Raw genomic sequence first — 12,931 nt, 5'->3', positions numbered from 1 at the left:
GGGGCACAGACCATCACATCGCCGCCTGCCCGGCACTCACTGCCTCTCATTCTCTGTAATACACAGCGCACAGCATGGATGAGAGGTAGTGAGTGCCGGGTATGAACAGCTGCTAGAGAGCTGAAATTGCAGGAGCGCGCAGGGACGAGAAGAAAGGACAGGATCCTGTTAGTACAAGCTTTTGGGAGACGTCAGAGGAGGAGGGGTCAGGCGGCCATTTCAAAAAGGCCAGATGAGATCAGTAAATGTATTTTCTGCCAAAGTTTATTTAGATGAAAATTTGGCTACAGTTTACTGTAAAGATCATTATTTAACTAATCTAAATAAGTTAAAGTAATTTTTGGGTTGACTGTCCCTTTAAGATATTAGACTCTTTGTGTGCTGGTAATGTAATTGTTTCCTAGGCCCGCCTTTGAGCTAGCTTCATGGGGCCAGTGCTTATGGCCTCCTATGGACACCGCTGTTGCCTACAGCGGTTCTGGCAGTGGATCCCCAGCAGTGACCTCCGAACCCCCACATCCCACTGATTCAAAGAACTGAATTAAAATCTTCTATCTTTGCAGCAGCAAAATGACAATTCACCTCATAAAATGGCACCTACTTGTTAAACGTTCATTAGTGTTTCATCAAAAGTAAAACATAAACAAGAAATCCTCAACATGTGTGTGTATATACATTATATATATATATTGTTCTTGATTACTACAGCCCAATGACAGTAGTAAGCAGGTTAAACAAACTGAGGTAATAGCACTGACTAATTTCAGGATGTGTAAACAATCTAGGAATGGGAACAGCACTTGTTAAACGGAGTGCCCGGAGGAGACTTACCAAGTCTCAAATCATATGTAAAGCAACAAGTCATCCAGCACTTGCAATAATAAAAGACCTTTATTAATATTACAACATGGGTCAACAAATATCTGCAACGTTTCGGGCCTAGCTCAGCCCTTCCTCATGCATAATTTCGGGATTTGTAACATCATATAAACCAGGATGCTTTCTGGTGTCCTGCTATACAGATGCTGAATTGTTCATAATTGACTTTGTTCTTGTTGGAAAAGTATTCTTCCTATGCCAATTATGTGCTTGAGTGGGGATAAGGCAGCCGATGAAGAGCATGATGATTTAACCTGCATTACATCAATATAACCAGACAAAAAGAAAATCAAATTAATTTCAATCCTGAATTACAATTTTTTAAACCACAATTGAAATCGCTAGAGTCAGACTCAATTTAAATCATGGTTTTCTACATAAAGGTTTGATTTTTAGAATAAGCTTTCAGATTTTTTTTTTCCAGTTGTATCAGAAAATGACTGATTTAGTTACATACCATTTGAAATGCATAGGTAATTATGAAATTATTGGCAGGTGACTTATCTCTAGTTTATTAAGTTAATCATTCATATTTTGTCAACTTTTCAGCAGTACTTTATTGGAAGGAGAAAAATAATCTTTAACTTAATTATAACAATTGAAATAGTTTTATTTAACTAAAGAAAAATAATAATTGTCTTAACAATTAAAATAGTTGAATTTTAACCAAAACAATAACACAAGTTTCATTTTCATTTTTACTGCTTGCCCCTCTCTCCTCACACTTAAGTCCTTGTGCAGATCTGTCCCAATCCAAACAAAATTCTATTCATTGTGCTTCTTGAAATTTAGTAAGGGGTTGATTCTATTTACATAGAATTGCAGAGGAACTATGTGATTAAAGGGACTGTAAGTCAAAATTAGACTTTCGTGATTCAGATAGAACATGCCATTTTAAACAGCTTTCCATTGTACTTCTATTATCTAATTTGGTTTTGTTCTCTTTGAATCCTTTTTTAAAAAGCATAACTAGGTAGTCTCAAGAGCATTAATGCACTATTGGAAGCTTGTTGCTAATTGGTGGCTACACATATATGCATCTTGTTATTGACTGACCCAATATGTCCAGCTAGCTCCCAATAGTGCTTTGCTGCTCCTTCAACAAATTATACCAGGAAAATTAATCAAATTTGATAATAGAAGTAAATTGGAAAATTGTCTAAAACTGTATGCTGAATCATAAAAGAAATCCCTGTTTCCCTCATAGACTTTCCCCAGCCAGCACTTGCACATGATCTCTGCTCACGTACATGGATACATTGGCACTCAGTACCAACTATGGCCTCGTTTCCATTCAGGTGGTAAAGTTTATGTATAATTTGTATGTTACCAGTTTCCAAGATTTACCAACTCAATAGAAACTAGGCCTATATAGGCACAAACTACTGGAGAATAATGAGACATTTGTTACACATGCACAGTCTTAACGAAACACTGATATTCATCACGTATTCATTTACTTCCTTTAAATAGTGAACATACTTACTTTTAGTGCGTTGGAGAGTCGTGCTTATCCAGTGCTTTTCTTCACAGAGCCCGGCTACCCTAATAGGAGGCTTAGTGCCGCGGCTACCAGGGTCCTCACTAAAGTAGAAGGTCCTATAGTGCAGGCCCTGGGAGCCACTGCGTTAGGCCTCCTATTAGCGCGCACTCTGTGAAGAGGGATTAGGATTAGCGCAGCTCTCACATGCACTAAAGATAAGTATTTTACGATACAAGTGAACTTTTTCAATTGTGGCAAAAGAATATTTATATATTTGTTTATTGAAAACAAACGTAAAAGTTCCACGAATGGTCGGTATTCATTTTGTTTAAAACAAAATATAATGGGCGATAAATATTAAAAAAACAAACAAGTTTTTTTGAATATTCGTAATGTATTATTCATCTGAACCTAATTTTGTGCCCGCGCACTCCTCTAAAAATGTTCACACAGCCTTAAAGGTACAGCTCACTGCACACTCACACAGTCTTTAAGGGACAGGCACAACAACCCTTTAAAAAGAGAACTCTCACCACATGCAGTCTTAAAGGGACAGATCATAGAATGCGCACACATACAACCTTGCACACTCTTAAATTATTAAAGGGACAGGCACACACAATGCATTCAGTCTTAAAGGGACAGCATGCACATTGTGCTAATTTTCAGACTCCTAACTAAGCGCCAAAGTTTTAAATGTATACTGATGTCTACAGACTCCTGATTGTGTAATGTGTCTTTTCATATGAAGGGGAGGGGGAGTGTAATTGTCTCAGCCCATTTCAGTGGGTGTCCCAGCCTAACCTTATCAACAGTGCTAAATTGGGAGCTTCTAAGTATGTTTGTTTTTTAAAGGTTTTATTGTGGATTTTATATCCGTATCTGTGCATATTGTTCTTGATAGTAGTGTATATTACATGCAGTTATATGAAAATTGCTGTATACTGTCCCTTTAAGGCTGTGTATGAATGCCTTGAGTCATCTCTTCAAGGGTTTATTTACCATGAACCATCCCTTTTAAACTTTCATGATTTAGATAGGGCATGTAATTTCAAACAACTTTCTAATTTATGTTTATCATCAAATTTGCTTTGTTCTCTTGTTATTCTTAGTTGAAAGCTAAACCTAGGTAGGCTCATATGCTAATTTCTAAACCCTTGAAGACTGCCTCTTATGTGAATGCATTTGACAGTTTTTCACAGCTAGAGGGCGTTAGTTCATGTGTTTCATATAGATGACATTGTGCTCATGCACGTGAAGTTATTTAAGAGTCAGTACTAATTGCCTGTAATGCAAGTCTGTCAAAAGATCTGAGATAAGGAGGCAGTCAGCAGAAGCTTAGATACAGGGTAATTACAGAAGTAAAAAGTATATTTCTATAACAGTGTTGGTTATGCAAAACTGGGGAATGGTAAAAAAAGGGATTATCTATCTTTTTAAACAATAACATTTTTAAACCATTTAAACCATTTGAATCTGTGCATGAAAACTGTGAGCTGTCCCTTTAAAGGCTGTGTGTTTTTGTGCCTGCTGTTTGTTTGTCCCTGTAAGCTTGTGTGTGTGTGCGCGCATTCTGTGCAAGCCCATTTAAGACTGTGTCCGCATGGTGTGAGCTGTTCCTTTAAGGTTGTGTGAATCTGTGTGCGACTGTACCCTGAAGACAGTGTGCATGTGGTGTAAGCTCTCCCTTTAAGACTGCATGCACCACCTGTCTTTGTGCATGCTGTGATCTGTCCCTTTTAATACTGTATTTAGAGTGCTTAAAGGCTGTATGCATTGTGTGAGTGAATCTGTGTGTTGCCTGTGTTTGTGTGTGGTGTAATCTATTCCTTTAAGGTGTGTACCATTAAAATTGTGTGCAGTTGTCCATTTAAAGGCTGTGTGTGCCTGTCTCTTTAAGACTGTGCCCTTTTAAAGCTCTGTTCGCTTAGGTGCTTCATGGGTCCCAGTAGCTAACAGCCCCAATTGTGTAATTTATGTGACAGGGGTAGTATCATAAAAGGCTTTTGTCAAAGAGAGTGATTTTTGTTCATGCTGCAGTAAGGTGTCCTGTACCTTTAAGGAGGCATAGAAGATCAATTAGGCCTTAAAGGGACATTGATGTTAAAATGTTTCTTTCATGATTCAGCTGGAGAATACAATTTTAGACAACTGTCCAATTTACTTTATTATTTAATTTGCTTCATTCTCTTGGTATCCTTTGTTGAAGCAGCAGCAATGCATTACTTAGGAGCATTGAGAGCCAATAATATGAGACATAAATGTGCAGCCACCAATCAGCATCTCCTGAGTCTACCTAGGTATCCCTGTCAATAAAAGAATTCAAGAGAACAAAACAGTTTAGATAATAGAAGTAAATTAGAAAGTTTAAAATTGCATGTTCTATCAGAATAATGAAAGAACATTTTTGAGTTTTATGTCCATTTAATGCATGAGGAGGAGTCCAGGGAAGTGGAGCCTGGTACTAGTCTGAAGGATACACAGACTTGTGTTTGCCTCTCAGACTGTGTATGGTATCAGCTGTGCTTTTAACCCTTTAAGGACACAGCTTTCAGTTTGCTCAATTGCTTTATGACGGAAAAATTCCGTCATATGTCCTTAAGAGGTTAAGACTCGGGCCTTGGGTACTTGTGCTCCTTTACAAATAAGATTGTGTGCGTGTGGTGTAAGTTGTCTTTTTAAAGGCTGAGTGAGTTGTGTGCATGAGTGTACGTGTCTGACCCTTTAAGGCTGAGTGCATTGCTTTGAGAGAGTGCAAGGTTGTGTGTGTGCACATACAGTGATCTGTCCCTTTTTAAGGTTGTGTGCATTATGTGTGTATGTCTACCCCTTTAAGACCGAGTGTTTCTTTGGTGGTTGTGCGCCTGTACTATTAAGATTGCATGCGTGTGGTGTGTTGCCCCTTTAAATCTGTGTGTTGTGTCTGCTGGCCCCTTTTAAAGGCTGTGTGCAATGTGTGTCTGCGCCTATCCCTTTAAGACTGAGTATTCCTTGGGTGCTTGTGCGCCTTTACCATTAAGATTGCATGCATGTGGTTTGTTGCCCCTTTAAGTCTGTGTGAGTTGTGCCTGTCCCTTTAAAAGCTGTGTGCATTATTTGTATATGCCTACCCCTTTAAGACTGAGTGTTCCTTGGGTGTTTGTGTGCCTATAACATTAAGATTGCATGCGTGTGGTGTGTTGCCCCTTTAAGTCTGTGTGTGTTGTGTGTGCCTGTCCCTTTAAAGGTTGTGTGTGTGTGTCTGTCCCTTTAAGACTGAGTGTTCCTTGTGTGCTTGTGTGTCTGTACCATTAAGATTGCATGCATGTGGTTTGTTGTCCCTTTAAGTCTATGTACTTGTCTCTTTAAAGGCTTGTGTGCATTATGTGTGTATGCATACCCCTTTAAGACCGAGTGTATCTTGGGTGGTTATGTGCCTGTACCATAAGATTGCATACGTGTGGTGTGCTGTCCCTTTAAGTCTGTATGCGTTGTTTGTGCTTGTCCCTTTAAAAGCTGTGTAAATTATGTGTTTGTGCCTATCCCTTTAAGACTAAGTGTTCCTTGGGTGCTTGTGTGCCTGTGCCATTAAGATTGCATGCGTGTGGTGTTGCCCCTTTTAAGTATGTGTATGTTGTGTGTGTGCCTGTCCCTTTAAAGGCTGTGTGCATTATGTGTGTCTGTGCCTATCCCTTTAAGGCTGAGTGTGCCTTGGGTGCTTGTGTGCTTGTACTATTAAGATTGCATGCTTGTGGTGGGTTGTCCCTTTTAAGTCTGTGTGTGTGTGTGTGCCTGACCCTTTAGAGGCTGTGGGCATTGTGTGTGCGCCTGTCCCTTTAAGGCTGAGTGTTCCTTGGGTGCTTGTGTGCCTGTACTATTAAGATTATATGCATGTGGTTTGCTGTCCCTTTAAGTCTGTGTGCATTGTGTTGTCTGTGCCTATCCCTTTAAGACTGAGTGTTTCTTGGGTGTTGTGCGCCTGTACCATTAAGATTGCATGCATATGGTGTGTTGCCCCTTTAAGTATGTGTGAGTGTTGTCTGTGCCTATCCCTTTAAGACTGAGTGTTCCTTGGGTGCTTGTGCGCATGTACCATTAAGATTGCATGCGTGTGGTGTGTTGCCCCTTTAAGTCTGTGTGCATTGTGTGTGTGTCTGTCTGTCCCTTTAAAGGCTGTGTGCATTGTGCTGCGTCTATCATTTAAAGTCTTAGTGTTCCTTGGGTGCTTGTGCACCTGTACCATTAAGATTGCATGCATGTGGTTTGTTGTCCCTTAAAGGGACATGAAACCCAAACATTTTCTTTCATGATTCAGATAGAGAATACAATTTTAAACAACTTTCCAATTTACTTTTATTATTTAATTTGCTTCCTTCTCTTGTTATCCTCTATCTAGGAAAGCTTTAGCAGCAGCAAAGAACCAAGGTTCTAGCTGCTGATTGGTGGATGTATATATATATATATATATATATATATATATATATATATATATATATATATATATATATATATATATATATATATATATATATATATATATATACTGATTGTCATTGGCTCACCCACTTGTCCACTTAGAAACCAGTTGTGCATTGCTGCTCCTTCAACAAATTATACCAAGAGAATGAAACAAATGAGATAATATAAGTAAATTAGAAAGTTGTTTTAAATTGTATTCTCTATCTGAATCATGAAAGAAAATTATTGGGTTTCATGCCCCTTTAAAGTCTGTGTGCGTTGTGTATGCTTGTCCCTTTAAAGTCTGTGTGCATTATGTGTGTCTGTGCCTATCCCTTTAAGACGGAGTGTTCCTTGGGTGCTTGTGTCCCTGTACCATTAAGATTGTGTGCGTGTGGTTTGTTGTCCCTTTAAGTCTGTGTGCGTTGTGTGTGTGCCTGTCCCTATAAAGGCTGTGTGCATTGTGTGTGCGCCTATGCCTTTAAGACTAAGTGTTCCTTGTGTGCCTGTACTATAATTGCATGCATGTGGTGTGCTGTCCCCTTAAAGGTACATGAAACTCACAATTTTTCTTTTATGATTTAGAAAGAGCATACAATGTTAAACAATTTTCCAATTTACTTCCATTATCTTATTTTCTTCATTCTCTTGATATAATTTGTTCAAAATCATATCTAAATAGGCTCAGTAGCAGCTGATTGGCTCAATTGTTGATATTTCTTCAACAAAGGATATCTGAAGAATTAAGCAAATTAAATAATAGAAGTAAATTGGAATGCTGTTTAAAATTGTATTCTCTATCTGAACCATGTAATAAAAAAAATTGGGTTTCATGTCACTTTAAGTCTGTGTGCATTGTGTGTGCCGGCCCCTTTAAGACTTGGAGTGTGTGCAAGGTTCACATACTGTGATCTGTCCCTTTAAAACTGTGTGTGGCCTGAGTTGTCTATTAAAGGCTGTGTGTGCATGTCCCTTTAAGAAGACTGTTCCCTTTTGCTTCTGGAGACATAACCAGTCCTGCATTATTGTTGGTCACCCCATACCAATTTTTAAAGTTACATATTGCTGTATATCCAAGAAAATAAATGTAATTAAATGTTAAATTTGCTAGAAAAAAACCCATAATAAAAATGAACTGTTTTGTCAGAAATTCACTTTTCATCATGTAGTGTTACATACAAATAAAGCATGTTTAAAAAAACAAAAAAAAAACCCAACCCTTTATTCTGATTGGTTGCTCTATGCCATATGATAATAAAGCCTTGAGGTTGCATTCTTACGGACTAAGTTCCAATCCAAGCTGAAATTGCGCCAAAAAAATTTGTGTGATGTTTATGGTGTTTAGAAGGTGAGATTTGCATTACTTTGATTTGTGTTAAATATGTGATTTGTATCTTGTATTTAGCAGTGATGTTTATATATTGTGTTTGCTTGCAGATGTGAGTGTATATGGGCCACGTGTTTAATTTATTGTCTGTCTGCTTATTATGCTTTAAATGTGACCTAGTAAACTGTTTAGCTGCATTGCAATGCAGAAACAAACAAATGCACTATCCTATGGTTTTCCCATTAATACTGCAAGCATTTTGCTGTTAAACGTTTACAAAAGATTTCTTGATGTTTATAAACATTAAATTGTGTTCTATTGATTTGATCTATAGCTCAGATTACAAATAAGAGAAAGTACTCTGATTTCAGTGGCTTAAAAGTTCATAAGTAAATGAGATACAGGTCTAATTTAAAAAACAAACTGCTTTGTACTGAATTAATGGGCTGTGTAGCTTGTTTGTGTTATCACAGAATTAATTAGGGAAGTAACTGAAACTTTTGCAAAGGCAGATTATTATTTTTTTAGTGTAAGAGTCTGTAAATGTCTCTAGAAGTATCCAATAGAAATAGCCAACATTTAAATAAATGGGTGTATTACTCACTTGCACAAGTAGGGTTTTTTAAATATTTTTTTTTAAAAAGGAAAAAATTTGCCTGCTAGTAAATTACTCTTTAAATTTATTCAGTGGGCTTTGTGTTGTTTGAGCATGTTTTGTATACAGTATTGTGAAAATGCTTCTGTTTAAATGCAATGCATTTATGCACATTTCTGTTTTTACCTTTCTATTTAAAGGGACAGTATACAGTAAAATTGTTTTTTGCCTTATGTATTTCCAATGACTTGTTATACCAGCTGCAGAGTATATAAAGTGTATGGGAAATTGCATTTTCGGGTTTATTTATAGATGATAAATTTCTGGTTTTAAAATTAGTTGACCTTGCAGGTAAAATTTCTTATGTTACCAGTTTGTGTACACACATTTTGCTTCCTTATCTTGTGTCTGTCTGTATACCAATACTTACAATGGAAAAGTATTTTATTTAGTTATCTCTCTTATCCACCCACTGGGAGTGTAATTTCTTCTGCTGGCTGTGTTTACATAGTTTGTCAATTACTTGGACTTAAAGGGACAGTCTAGTCAGACTTTCATGATTCAGATAGCGCATGCAATTTTAAACAACTTTCCAATTTGCTTTTTTCTTTTTGTATTCTTAGTTGAAAGCTAACCTAGGTAGGCTCATAAGCCCTTGGAGGCTGCCTCTTATCTGAATGTATTTGACAGTTTTCACTGCTAGAGGGCGTTAGTTCATGTGTTTCATATAAATAACATTGTGCACACGACTGTGAAGTTATTTAAGAGTAAGCACGTTTATTGCCTGACATGTAAGTCTGTCAAAAGATCTGAGATAAGGAGGCAGTCATCAGAATCTACAATACAAGTTAATCACGGAGGTAAAAAGTATATTTCTGTAATAGCGTTGGTTATGCAAAACTGGGGAATGGATAATATAGGGATTATGATGTAAAATATATTTTACTAACACATTACAAGTTAATGGCTTTTATTTTGATTAAGCAACTACAAGTATATGAAATCATTAAAGGGACAGTATACACCAATTTTCATTTTAACTGCATGTAATAGACACTACTATAAAGAAGAATATGCACAGATACTGATCTAAAAATCCAGTATAAAACCTTTTACAAACGTACTTGGAAGCTCCCAGTTTAGCACTGTTGATGAGGTAGTCTGGGACACTCACTGTAAGGGGCTTGGTAAACAAAAAAGCAGACACTTTTCTTCATTTAAAACATAACTGTTCTAGTGCTGCTGGTCTCATAATAGAAAATGAACACCCACTGCATGCAGATCTGCTCACATTGAGCTGCAGACGCAGAGGACGCTTTTTGGTTGCCTTGCAGATGTCAGCTTGCAGAGAAGGCTGATTGGTTGCCGGTGCACCAGCATTCTCTAACACTGCTCAGTTTCTGAGCGCGGTTAAATAAGCCAGGCAGTCTGTGCATGAGCAGGTGTACACAGAGGTCGTATGACTGCCCTGCTTATTGGTCTTTGAAAGTTGATTTCAGAGGGCACTGGAAAGCTTATAAATTTAAAAGGTAAATAACTTAGAAATGCAAAAAAAAGTAATAATGGATTTTAATTATAAAAATGTAAATGTCAAGTTAATTTTTTTTAAATGGTTTTTTTGTTCCCAAAATTACTGTCCTTTTAAGTCCAAAATACTTTCAGTATAGGTTGGGATACCACAGGCTAAATCGGCTATTTCAAATGCCAAAATAAGGGTAAACTAACTACTTGTAAACAATGCAATGCACTCCAGCAGGTAAAATAGATAATTTCGAACAAATTAAAGGGGAGAACATGTTTGAGTAAACTGTCCCTTTAAGTATGTTGAGTGTGGTTGCATGGTGTGCGTTTTTTTTTTAATATATATAATGTATATGTGTGTGTGTATATCTATCTCACAGGCTAAAGAATGGTTTCTCAAATTATTATAATCCCTTTATATCCTGTTGCCATATCCAGACTACCTCTGCTTGGTTACTCCTCTAATTGGAATCTATAACGTAAATGTATTCAGTCTGTTTTGTCTCTTCTAGCTGGCTTGTTTGGAATATCTGTCCAGCCCAAAAATGGCTCCAGTGGTTAGAAACAGGCATTGGCATGGCAGAATGGCTTTATGGAAACTTCAAGCATATGACAGCTTAATTTTCTTCCACAAGGTTGTGAGACCAGTTTGCAGGTAAGTACAGGTTATTAATATGTAGGTGTCACATGGTCACTGGCAGATGTTACAGTGAGCTCTCTGCACATGGTGGCAGCTGTAGTTTGCGGACACTAAGAGCAGTCCGCGGCTGCTCCTGGTGCCCGTGACTACAGCTGTAAAGCTATGGTGGGGTGTAAACTGTTTCTGAAGCCTCTGGACATGTGACTAGTCTAAAATAATTAATTTCTGCCCCTAGGATTATATTTTATTTCCCCCTATTTTCAAAGACTGCTTAACAGCATAATTTACTTCTCTCCCGTAAAGCCCAACATGGTCACTGGCAGACGTTACAGTGAGCTCTCTGCACATGGTGGCAGCTGTAGTTACGGACACTAAGAGCAGTCCGCACCTGCTCTTGGTGCCCGTGACTACAGCTGTAAGGCTATGGTGGGGCGTGAACTGTTTCTGAAGCCTTTGGGCATGTATAGTCTAAAATAATTAATTAATTACTGCCTCTAGCATGGCATTTTATTTCCCTCCCCCTATTTTCAATGGCTGCTTAACAGCATAATTTACTTTCTTCCCTCCTGATAACCCAGACATGGTCACTGGCAGACGTTACAGTGAGCTCTCTGCACATGGTGGCAGCTGTAGTTTGCGGACCCTGAGAGCAGTCCGCACCTGCTCTTGGTGCCCGTGACTACAGCTGTAAGGCTATGGTGGGGCGTAAACTGTTTCTGAAGCCTCTGGACATGTATAGTCTAAAATAATTACTGCCTCTAGCATGGCATTTTATTTCCCTCCCCCTATTTTCAATGGCTGCTTAACAGCATAATTTACTTCTGTCCTGTTAGACCCAACATGATCACTGGCAGATGTTACAGTGAGCTCTCTGCACATGGTGGCAGCTGTTTTTATGGACATGTGGAGCAGTGCGCGCCTGCTCCCTGTGCCCATGGATACAGCTGTAAAGCTATGGTGGATTGTAAATTGTCTCTTGACGCCTATGAGCATGATATTTTAAAATAAAATAATTGTATTACCTCTAATATAGAATTTTAAATTTTCCCTTTTTCCCCTATTTTTCAAAGTAAAGTTTCTGACTTTATAGTCTCTATTAAATAAAAATAGCCTAATGCATTTTCTCCTATTAAAGTACTTGTTAAGCCCGTCATGGTCATTGGCAGACGTTGCTGTGAGCTCTCTGTCATGGTGGCAGCTGTGCTTGTGGACACTTGGAGCAGTCCGCACCTGCTCCCAGTGCCCATGAGTACAGCTGTAAAGCTATGGTGGATTGTCAATGGTCTCTGAAGCCTTTGGACATGCAGTTAAAATATAATAATCCCTAAATATATCAATATTTCAATGAAATTATACATTATTTCCATTAACCTTTATACATGACTACTTACAAAATGGCATATTGCTCCTTTTCAAAGTACTCTAAGGACCCTTGTCTTTTCCTACATGTCTGCTTCACACATGCTATATCCAAGTAACTCCTCTTTGGCAAAGATCTCTTCTCCATATATGTTCATTAGCAGTAGGTACAGTAAACGGTCTTCATAGCAGCTGTGTCTTTGGGAAGTGGAAGCAGCGGGCCCCTGCTGAAGCTACCCAAGGCTAGTTATATACTGTGGTACATTACACGTTTGTCTCCTCAGCCTTAGGTCATGCTCCCCATCATATGTCCCATGCAAGCCCAACCCAGAAAATTTACAGCTGACATTCATGGTAAACTCTTGTTGCATTTATTATTGCTCTGTCACTGCCTATAATCACCAAATCTTTACTAACCAAATTCCTGATCCTTTTATACCATTCCACAGACACCTGGATTTCTTACTCTTCTTTCCCTTATGCCCTTTATTTTTTATTTGTTGCATTTATGAAATTATGATATGGAGTGACTGTTAGGCCGTAGTTTTGAAGCATTTGGTCATATATATAACTACTTAAACCCACTAAATAGATATGGTGTACAGCCCAGAATATAGACCCTAAGACTTTGTTCATATTTAAAGGGACATGAAACCCACATTTTTTTCTTTCATGATTTAGTGAGAGCAT

General features: G+C 38.1%; 1 long non-coding RNA gene across 1 annotated transcript; it reads right to left on the bottom strand.

Moving 5' to 3' along the window:
* Positions 1-872: 872 nt before the first annotated feature.
* LOC128663535 (uncharacterized) lies at positions 873-12,571 on the bottom strand. The gene is made up of 2 exons (XR_008402879.1): positions 12,274-12,571; positions 873-1,133 (listed from the first exon to the last, which is right to left on the bottom strand). It is a non-coding gene; the product is annotated as an uncharacterized LOC128663535 (long non-coding RNA).
* Positions 12,572-12,931: the final 360 nt, after the last annotated feature.

The sequence above is a fragment of the Bombina bombina genome, chromosome 6 (assembly GCF_027579735.1).
Source record: "Bombina bombina isolate aBomBom1 chromosome 6, aBomBom1.pri, whole genome shotgun sequence".
Taxonomy (NCBI): domain Eukaryota; kingdom Metazoa; phylum Chordata; class Amphibia; order Anura; family Bombinatoridae; genus Bombina; species Bombina bombina.
The sequence above is the reverse complement of the archived record's forward strand: the minus strand, read 5'-3'. Positions and strand labels throughout refer to the sequence as shown.